This window comes from Copadichromis virginalis, linkage group LG2 (genome assembly GCF_057382275.1).
Source record: "Copadichromis virginalis isolate Kocher_CV1m ecotype Utaka linkage group LG2, C_Virginalis_male_GT1.1, whole genome shotgun sequence".
Taxonomy (NCBI): domain Eukaryota; kingdom Metazoa; phylum Chordata; class Actinopteri; order Cichliformes; family Cichlidae; genus Copadichromis; species Copadichromis virginalis.
The window spans coordinates 8230665-8241524 of NC_140619.1; positions in this window are offsets into that span (position 1 = coordinate 8230665).

Consider the following 10860-nt stretch of genomic DNA (forward strand, 5'->3'; position numbering starts at 1 on the left):
TGTTTTAAATCTATGAGGTCCTGGCTGAACTCTGAATGTAAGCAGTTAACGAGAATTTCTGTGTACGTAAACACAACTGATTTGTGATTTTTGCTGATTTATTTATTTATAATCACAGTTAATTGTTGTTTTAAATTGCAAACTGATAGCAGAATCACTCTTGTCTTTTTGCCATATTATTGTCATCTTGATGAACTAAAGTCTGTCTGAAGATGCCAGGTGACTGCACGTCATCACAGACCTGTTTGCCGTTTCTGAACAAGATTGGAAATTCATATCACACTCTCACAATAATTTTGGTTTCCAGCCACTGTTTTCCAAAGTGTGACTGTAGCATTGGAGAGTAAGTGTGAACTGCCAAATACCACATCCAACATCTTAATCACACACAGAGCAACACATTCAGCTAAGGTAGGTGAGAGTTCACTCAATTACAACCACGCATGCACTGACCGCATCCCATCAGGCATGCAATCTGCAGCCGTCAGTCACATTCTGTATGCTTAATGACACAAAGCTTCAGAGTAAATCAGCTTAAATGGACCCCGGACAGTTAGGCCAGAAGTAAACGTCTAAACCTAAATTCTCTGTCCAAACAGGGATCCTTTAACAAAGCATGACCACAAACACAATGAACCTTTTCATGGAAGACTCTCTGGCCTGTCATAGCAAGAAAAAGCAGAGGTGGAACTAATAACATTATGTGTCACAGACAGGCAGTGTGAACTGTACCAACACTCTGCAATGACACATAAAGCAGTAGCCAATAATATTGTTAATAAATGCTTTATGATTTTTATTCCTGCTGCATGTTTAAAAGGGCAGTCGTTGGTGAATGGATGTTGTAAAGGTCATAAACACTAACCTCTCCATTTTTAATTATTAGAATATATTTCATACCAAACTTATTTGTGTTAAAGTATTCATTTTTCAAAGTAAAGACTTTTAGCCAAAGGTTAGGGTAACATATATTGGCTAGCTCAGGGTCACCCTTGTTTTTTTCAGACAAAAGCAGGAACCTCCAATCATTCGAGGTTCTGTCTGTTACCTGCTCAAAAGCAAATTTAGCTTTAGTTTTTTTGAACAAAATAGTTTTTTCATGTTTTCTTGATCCTTGTCATCTATTGTTACTTTTTATAAAAACAGCAAAATAACAATAACAATTATATATAAAAATGTAAAAAGTGTACCCTTTATCAAGCAAATATTGTATTCCATAAATTCAGTCAGTATCCCAAAATGGCTTTCCGGTGGACCTACATGAATTTCTTCAGGCCAGTCAGTGGAAATCAGGCTAGTCATAAACACTGACTTCAAAGTATCTGACTAGTCATCAGTGGCCTGGAGCATTTAACACTTTAGTGGTCTTTCATAATTTGTAAAGTACACAGTGCTCCCATACCCAGTTTATGACAACAAAACTATCAATGGTGAATACATGAAACTTTTCATGTATTCACTTGAATTATATTGCCTACAAGTGGTAAATATTAAAGGGGGGGGGGGGGGGGCTTGTTTAAGATTTCTAGAGATAATGTGGTAAAAGTTGAAGATTTACTCATTCAACTACTTTACTCAAGTAAAAATGAAGAAGTTCTGACTGAAAGTATAAAAGTACAAAGTAATCCTTTGGAGGACATTTCTAACAGCTATTTGTGCAAAGCTAACTGGGCCTTGTGGTGGATTAATTTAATATTAATAGATGAGAATATAAACTTTATTTCAAGTTTCAAAATTTGGTGTGACTTTGCATCCACACTAAAACTGAAAAATGAGTACAGTCAGGGGCTAAAGTGGGATTTGGCAACTCGAGGGAACTAAGATGAGTTGTAGTGGTGCACCATGGGGAAAAGATAGTTGAAAAGTTAATTTATTTCAATTTGTTTTGCAGGATGTTTCAAAATTTGAAAAGCATCACATCCTCTCTTTAAAATAAACACTAAGATAATATAAAATGTTACTAAAGACTTACAGGAGCCAGGTGTTCAGGGGTTTAGTTGGACCTAACTTTCGATGGATCTCAGCATATCCAGGCAGCACGATCACCTCTGCTGATGATTCTGTGTGGTTTAAATGTCACTGTTCTTTGTCCCTGTTTACACCAGCTGCCAGACCTGCAAGTACTTCAGCAGAAAGGGGAAGATCTTGATACCAAACAAGGTTTAATGCTGAGCACAACTCTTTCATCAAATGGAATGATGCCGTTGCCTAGGAAACGGGACTGGATTCATGTGTGATATTTGCCAAATGTGCTAGTATGAGTACCTGAAAGGAATGCTCCTATAAATAAATGCCTGCATATATGGCACATTTTTAAAGTCACATGCACAAGTTACAAGATTTTTTTTTAAAAAAAAAAGTCTTGTGATACCTTCCAATAAAACTCTGTTTAAGAACTTTGAAGAAAATTTGGAAAAATAACCAAAAAAAAAAAAAGTTTATATCCTCCCTAACGATACACTGAATGAATGAAGTAACAGTCTTTTTATCTGAGGCTATTATATAACTTGTGTTTACATTCAATATTTTATTTATGAGTCTCTTTGAAATAGCCACAGGATATAATCTGTATTACCACCGTAGCAATAAACATTGTCTTCTGCCTCTGGCAAAACAGAGTTTTTATTTACTGTTATTTGTACTGATTGCCACAAGACATTGCTTCTTTTTTTAAAATTTTGTTTTATCTTTTATATATTACCGAGCCAGTCCTTCTGGAATAACAACACTATATCTTTGAGTGTGCACTATTTTCTTTCAGTGACACAAAACAGGAGCCTCCACCTCCACAGAGTGTGGCTGGAGGGCTTTGTAACCCATTTCCACTTAAAGCTACTTGATTTTGAGCAGCACTTAATGTAGCGAACCCTCCACATGAACACACAAACAGAATGAGTGATGGTATGGGGCATGGATTGGAACTGGGGTAACTCAGCTGCCACATTATTCTGATAGTAAATAGCATCAAAAAAAGATGACAGCACCCATCCCCTTTGGGGTCGCGTCAGGAAGGGCATCTCATATTTAAATATGCAGAGCGATCCACTATGGCGACCCCTTGTGGCAAGGGAGTGTTTTCAGGTGTAAGAAGGTGACAGACAGCAAAAGAGCTAACATCCAATTATCCTAGTAATGACAGATACGTTTTTGAAACCAACACTTCACATGTTTGCTGTCAGTTAATCAGTCAGCAAATATTAACAAACTAATAATGTTAAGAATATGTAGGAAAGTACAGTTTTCCTTCCAAGATCTCTGAAATCCATTTATTATTATAAGCAAATTCAAAACTATGTGCTTCAGCAGACAGACTTGTTCACTTCCCATGATTCACTCTTCACCAACTGATTAAACTGGACAGGTACTTAAGCATTAGACATGAAGCAGAGAATATACATTTTCCACAGCGCAGTTATCTCAGACAGGACCTGCCTGCTGCAAATCAGCAGACTGAATGGACTCGGGCAGTTTTAACTGAGTTGTTTATTGTCTTCAGACCAGCGATTTAATCCTGGTGTTGGTTTCAAAGGCTTCGGTGGATGCCGAGCACGCTGATTCCACCTTCCACTTTCAGAAAAGGAGAAACTCAAGTGAGCTTTAATTACAAGTGATTATCATTCATAGACTGGTGAGTCCCTGGAGATCAGGGTTATTGAATCTGTACTCCAAAGCAAAGGTGAATTTTAAATGGACTGCATTAGTTCTAAATAAAGAAAAAAACATAATCAGTGGCTGGAATCCAAGTAGATTGTACTGTTGGATTTTTGTGTTTAAGTTGAGTTTTAAAATGAAAATACATTTTTTATTTGTGTTTTCTGTTCAGATATCATAATTTGTCTGATCAGAGAGAAACCATCATTTTCTTATAATGAATAACTCAATCCAAGACAAATAATCCTGTGTAGGTTGGGAAATAACACATTTGAGACTGTCGCACTTTTGTTTTTCTTTTGACTCTTATGTTATTTCAGTAGTTCATTATTTCTGCATTGAGAGATGGAGAAAAATGTGCATTTTATTATCTTTATTATTGGGATGTGCTGAGATGACAGAGCTGCATTTAAGAATGAGAAAAGCGTTTAAACACTCACTCATTTATGCTCATTTATGTTGAGGAGAAATCAGCTCCACAAAGCCATCATCTTATTTTGAATCTTTCTTTCTTCTCGGTAGTCACGCAGAAAAGCCATTTATTGCATAAAACACTATCTGAAATAACCTTTTAATTGACAATTTTCTGAGATAAGCATCACAATCTGGTTTCACACATTTGGAGAATTAAGAAGCGAATATGATTGTGTCAATAAAACGTGGATTTTACACTGAACGTCAACAGTTGTTTGCTGGTTTTGCATTGCAAAACTGTGACACTGATCAACATCAGGAGATAATCAGCGGTAACCACAAGCTACTGGAGTACAGATAACAGACACTGAGTGCCAGTCACATCATACTGGAAAAAGACCAGGACAGAGTGGTCAGCAGCACCTGGACTTTTTGTGCCAGATGAAAAGAGCTCACCTCATTGGGATTCCACTTTCTCACAGCAGTACATTGCGCAAGAGTGCTGCCTGACCATACAAATTACATCATACATGACCCCTTCCACCCTCACCCTGCTGGTGAGATCTGCAGCATCCACAGCAAAACAGCCAAAATATGCAACAGCTTCTAAAATATACTAAATCTAAAATACTGAAGGATTTTTTTATGTTGGCACGATGCATGTCTGAGTGAACGCATTGTGATGTCTAATTTTGAGGTCTATTTTTTTCTTTTTAATTAATTAATTAATTAATTAATTTTATTTTATTTTATGGGATAAATCTAACTGATCTGCAAATGAAAATCACAGGCATAAGTGTAAAAGTATCAGCTCTGCAGGACTCAAACTGCTGTCTCTTATGTAAGCAAAAAGCACCTGATTCCTAGTGTTGACGTACACTCACAAGCCATTTTATTGGATGCACCTGTAATGTTCATTAACATGGTTATCTAATCAGCCAATCACCCGCCAGCAATTCAGTGCATTTAGACCTGCAGACAAGGTTGGGACAGCCTGCCAAAGTTCAAACCAAGAAAGAAGTGCATTCAAATGGCTTCCAGTGTGGTTTGGATAATAAACTACAAATACTGACAAACTAATAAATTAAAAATACAATTGTTTCTTAATGTCTAGTTTTGTCTATTATGTCTGTGTCTATTTTTGCTTCAACGTAAAACATTTTCACCCTGATGGCAGGCTTTTTCTTTCAGGTAAGTATCAGTTCCTGTCCCAAGAGAGTGAGACGAGCAGATAAAACAGCTCACACATGTAAAATCAGCACCTCACATCCATAACGAAACAACCTGTGTTCAGTAAAACCAACGCACGAAGCATACAGAGTACGAGGCAGAGACAGCTTATGAATAAATTATTCAGCTAGCTTTTTTTTTCACTTCAGTCCTACTGACAACCACCCTTTGATGTAGCTTTACATCTGCTTTAGCTATATGATTTGATATAAGGCTTTTGAAGTAGGTTTAAATTTGTGTTTTTCCTATGACTGATGGTCAGCCAACCTGCATCTGTATTTTGAGTGACAGCCTAATGGATATTTACAATGTACAGATAATATTTTTAAGCTGTACTTTCCATGGTTACACCACTAATTACACTCTTGGAAGGAACACACATACCCATAATTGAGCTTGACATGAACAAGGTGCTCTCAGGCTTTAATAATGTAGCAGTATTGCACCTGAATAATGGGGCCGTTAATTTGAAGCACAGTGATCCTTCAGTCTCTCCAACATTCCCTTTGGTTCTCCATCTCTGGATGCTTAAAGCCTTTGGGGTGTTAGTGTTCTTAATAATGGTTCAATGGTGTAGCTGAGCATTGATCCAGCTGACACATCTGTCAACAGTTGACAACTTCCCACTATGTTTCCTGTTATTTATTTATTTTGGGGAGTAAGATGCGATATGCTCTATATGTGTCTGACTCTGTGAGCGGCTTCATTCACACTGCATCTAAAAATGTCTCCTTCAAATGATGCAGATGTGCGCTCTATAATCAGTGTATATGAACCAAATCCCAGCTGTTGAGAAAGTGTGTTTCACGCAGATGGGTGACAAATTAAAAGAAATGTTAATGCTCTGCTTTAAGTCTGCATTTTGACAGCTTGGCAACACATTGATATTCTTCGAGGGTAAAGTGTTGGCCCAACATCTGAGTTGGACTTGATGTGTTAATTTTTGGTTTGTTGTCACCTGTCTATATATTTGAATTCCTCCATCAGACTCAGAATGATGGACGAGTTTTATCACAATCATGAAGAGTCATTTGATGCAGTGGGTTAAACAGTTGAATACTTCCAATGAAATTAATATTCTTGCTTGAAATGCCTGTCCCACAAAACCATTCAGAAAGTTTAATCATGTTTGTTATTGCAATAATCCAGGAATGAAATATGCAATCAGTGAAATCAACATTTTCCAATTTTGGAGATGTGACAAAAAACTTTCCCTGTTATGTTAATGAAAACTGCATTTACTTTTTCAAAATCATTTTTATTTCTACACAATGGACGTTCCTTTGGGTCTTTAATTTGTTGTTTTTCCACAGAAAAAGAAGTCTCTTAGTTCTCAGCCATTCTCAGTCCACCATTATTATTGTTCCAAATTAAAAAGACGAGGTATGCGGTACGTATCCAGTCCTTTTATTACTCTCTCTTCTCTCTCTCGTCTTTCTGTTATAGACACCTAATTGGTCGTGGTGTCAGGTTTGCTCACCCTCCTCCATGATACCTGCCTGGTGGGCATACTTCTGGATTAACAGCAGACGGAGGTCAGCACATAATCACCCTGATGAATATGGAGGAGGGCCTTTGAGGGTTTACATGGGAGGACTGCCAAAAATGATAACGACCCCTCCTAAAGTATCTCCTCAGGGACCCATACGCTCTCATCTCAAGGTTGTAACTAAAACAGAGGAAGTGCCTATGGGGGAGGGTGGCTCGGGAGTTCTTTGCTTCTTCGGTTGTGAGCTAAAGTGATTTACACAAATAGTCTCGTGTAGTCTGATGTATGTGACATCATCTACAAATGAAATCTTAAATGAGTTTTGGGAGGGAACTGAAATGTCATGCACGGAACGTTTTTGCAGACACAAATTCTAGTCATGTTGAATTCTGATATCTTTGGTACTTTAATGGAGGCTTAACACCACTTTGTGTGTTTTCCTCTTGCAGCAGCAGCAACCTGTTTCACCCATCACAACTCTGAAGGTTAATTGATGCAATTTTTATTATTATTCCGTTCTTTCCGCTTTGTCAATATTAAAAGGAACAAATCACAAGAGCAGACATGTTGAAGTAATCTAATAGTTTTCTGAAGCAGTCAGTCTTTTGGCTTTAAAAGTGATATTGCAAAACATTTATTTGCAGGTTGCCTCTTCTATGCTTGGAAAAATCTGTCAAAATCCATTTTCATTCATTTCTGTCTTCATCTTGCAATCCTTTTCTTTGTTCACTGTGATTGTGTCATTTCCCCTTTCAGACTTAAGACTGTACAACCTAAAGTCAGGTCATTCCCTCTTTTAAATATAGCACAAACCCTTCTAACATCCAGTTGTTGTAATGAAACTGGGTACAGTTGCTGCAGTCTTGATACCTAGAGAGCACCTATAATATGAGTTCTTACTAATGTGGCCAGCCCAAAGAGTAGCAATTTGACATATTTGTCTTATTCCATATCAGGTTTTTCCATTTATTTCTCTGCGAAAAATTTTATTTTATTATTTATTATCTCTTTCAGTAACCACCCATGCTTGTAGCTACACTGAAACTGTCATATTTCTAGTCACACAGATGTGATGCACTTTAATCACCGTGAAAAGTAAAAGGCTGTACTCTGTCCCTTAGATTAAATATGAAGAACAGACACATCGAGAAATGACATGTCGAGAAAAAACGGGCATCTGAACTCCTCCAAACTAAATTGGTCCAAGTTTTGATGAAATGTGCAACATTGCTGCAGTTTTGGAAACAGAATGTTGGCAGCGAATCTGAATCCGCAAACAGGCGGAGGAAAAAAAATGACTTTCCTATTTTCCTGTTTTCAATTTCAAATTTTTTTTATTGATTTATTTATTGGCATTTGTACAGCCAAACACCCCCTATAAACCTAGAAATTAAAATTAGTTGCAGTCTCGATTTATTTTTTGCATTTCTGGCAGGAAGACCAACAAACGTTGGAATGGCTGTTTGAGTCTCGATTTTTAGATATTAAAGTTTAAAAACTTTCTAAAGTTTGCAAAAGTTTTGATTTTCTGTTTATGAATTTTGTCTCGGATACATAAAGCCACAATAAGTCACTGGCCACTTTATTAGGCACACTTGCTGGTACCAGGTTGCACCCACTTTTTAGTTCAAAACTGCCAGAAATCTTTGTGGTTTTAATTCAACAAGATGCTGGACACAATCCTCTGAGATTTTGGTCCATATTGAGACGATCACATCACAATAACAATGCAGATTTTTTTAGCTGCTCATCCATGTTGCAAATCTCCCATTCTGCCACGTCCCAAAGATGCTCTACTGGATTGAGATCTGGTGATTGTGAAGGCCATATGAGTACAGTGACCTCACTGTCATGTCGGGACAGGTTTGAGATGATGCGAGCTGTGTGATATGGTGTGTTGTCCTGCTATAAGCAGCAATTAAAAGATGTGTACACTGTGTTATAAAGGAATGGATTCGGTCAGTAGCATTTGCAAGGAAGGCTGAGTTGGTACAGATGGGCCACACCATTACATCATCCCCAGCCTGACCTGTAGATAGAAAGTCAAATAGACCTTGTTGTTAATTGTAGTCTCAGTTTCTTGTTCTTTGCTGACAGATTAGCATTTGGTGTGGTCTTCTGCACATCTGCTTCAAGGCTCAACATGTTTGGATACTCTTCTGCATACCTCTGTTGTAACGAGTGATTATTTGAGTTGATGCTGCCAGCAGCACGACATCATTCTGTGTCACAGTGCTGGGTCTTTAGCAGTAATGTCCAAATTTATCGATTTTCTAGTGGGTTTATGTTTTCTATTTGATTCTTAGCTTGTTAACTGATCACTTTTTCATATTTATCTGTTTAGTTGTTGATTCTCATTTCCTGTTTTATCTTTGGTAATTCTGCATGTTATCTCATATTGTGTCCTGTGTGTTAGTTTTACTTCCTCCCCTGACCAATTGGATTGGTTGTCTATGCTTGTGCTTGTCTGCCCCAGCTCCCTCCACTTGGTACCTTGTTGTATATGCAGTTTTTTGTTTCATCATACTCTTTCTCTGTTTGTTTCCTGAACTACTGACTTTGTTACTCTTTATTTTGGGAGGGTTTGTGTTTGGTTTGGGTTTGTGTTTTGGGATTTTAATCAGTCACATAAATAGCTTACCTTCTGTTATTGAACTGTTTTTTGTTTCCTGTTCTCATGCTGTCCTACCATGGAAGCACAGCATGAGTAGAGGTCTCTTTTTTTCCTCTTGTACTTTCCCATTGTTGTGTATATTTCAGTGTTTTTATGTAATGCTACCGATCTCCAACTTGTATCCCCATGTAATGTCTGTGTTGTGTCTGTAAGGTCGGGGGGGGGGGGTCTCATTTCACTGCAGGGCAACCTGCATGTGGCGAATAAAGCTTTGATTGATTGATTGAACTCTGCCTCTTAATTTTTCTGCTCTTGAGCCCTCACTTCAACACTCACTCTTTGTTGCCCATTAAGACAGTCTGATGCTTGATTTGAACTTCAGCAGGTGTCTTGACCATGTCCGCATCCCTAAAGCAACTGGATAGTGTAGTGGTAATACTACACACCTTTGGAGTAGGAGTTGCAAGTTTAATTACCGTCTGGTATCTAGTAAGGGTCTTGGCTAGACCCCCCCCCGCTAAAAAACCAAGCCATGGAATGGTGCGGCTACATCTGCAGCCTGTCTGCAGCTCGGACACAAGCATTTCACTACAAGTTGTACTCTGTGTGATTGTGTACGTGACAAATAAATCTTGTTTGATGTTAAAGACATGTAGCTAGGTGAGTAGCTCAGTTGCTGACCAGGTATACCTAATGAACTGGCCAGTAAGTATATTTAGTATGCTACTTTCTTTCTCTAATTTCAATCTGCCCTAAAAGTTTTCAACTTTTTCATCCATTTTTTGTGTCTGGAAAATCACACTTTTATGTTCACTATTCTATGTTATTAAAACTCCTTATCTGTTGTTACCCACAATAAATGCTACGCGGGTTCGGTTTAACAAGCCAAGCTTTTCTATGTAAATCTGGATCTCAATTAGTGTGAGCTTTCTTTCAGTGAGGCACAGTTTACAATATTCTGTGTCCTGTCCCAGGCACATTAAGTCATAGGTTTGTCATTCATTAATGATAATGATCATGTAAGCGCTGATTAGTGTGTTACACTGCAAACTATCAGAGCTATGTCATGGAAACGGCAAGAGCAGCTGTTGTTAACTAAACTGGAATCAAAACTAAACAATAAATAACAAACCACTGTAACAAACTCATGAATATGGTTACTAACTTCATAATCACGATAATGGCAATCATGATACATTGATGACTGTTTTGTTTTTGCATTGAGGCGTGCATTCGTTTGTCTTTTCTCCTGGTGATTCATAAGCAATCAATGCAGAAAATAAATGGTTCTTCATTAATGAATTCATGCTGGTTCATGTACACTGACTGTAAAATGTACACTTATTGATGAAAAGTGCTTCACTCAACTCATTAAAACACTAGAGATAGTTAAGTTAAAATCCTTCTCCATATTTATTACCCAGCTCAATAAAGGCAAATGTTAGAGAGTCACAAAGGAATA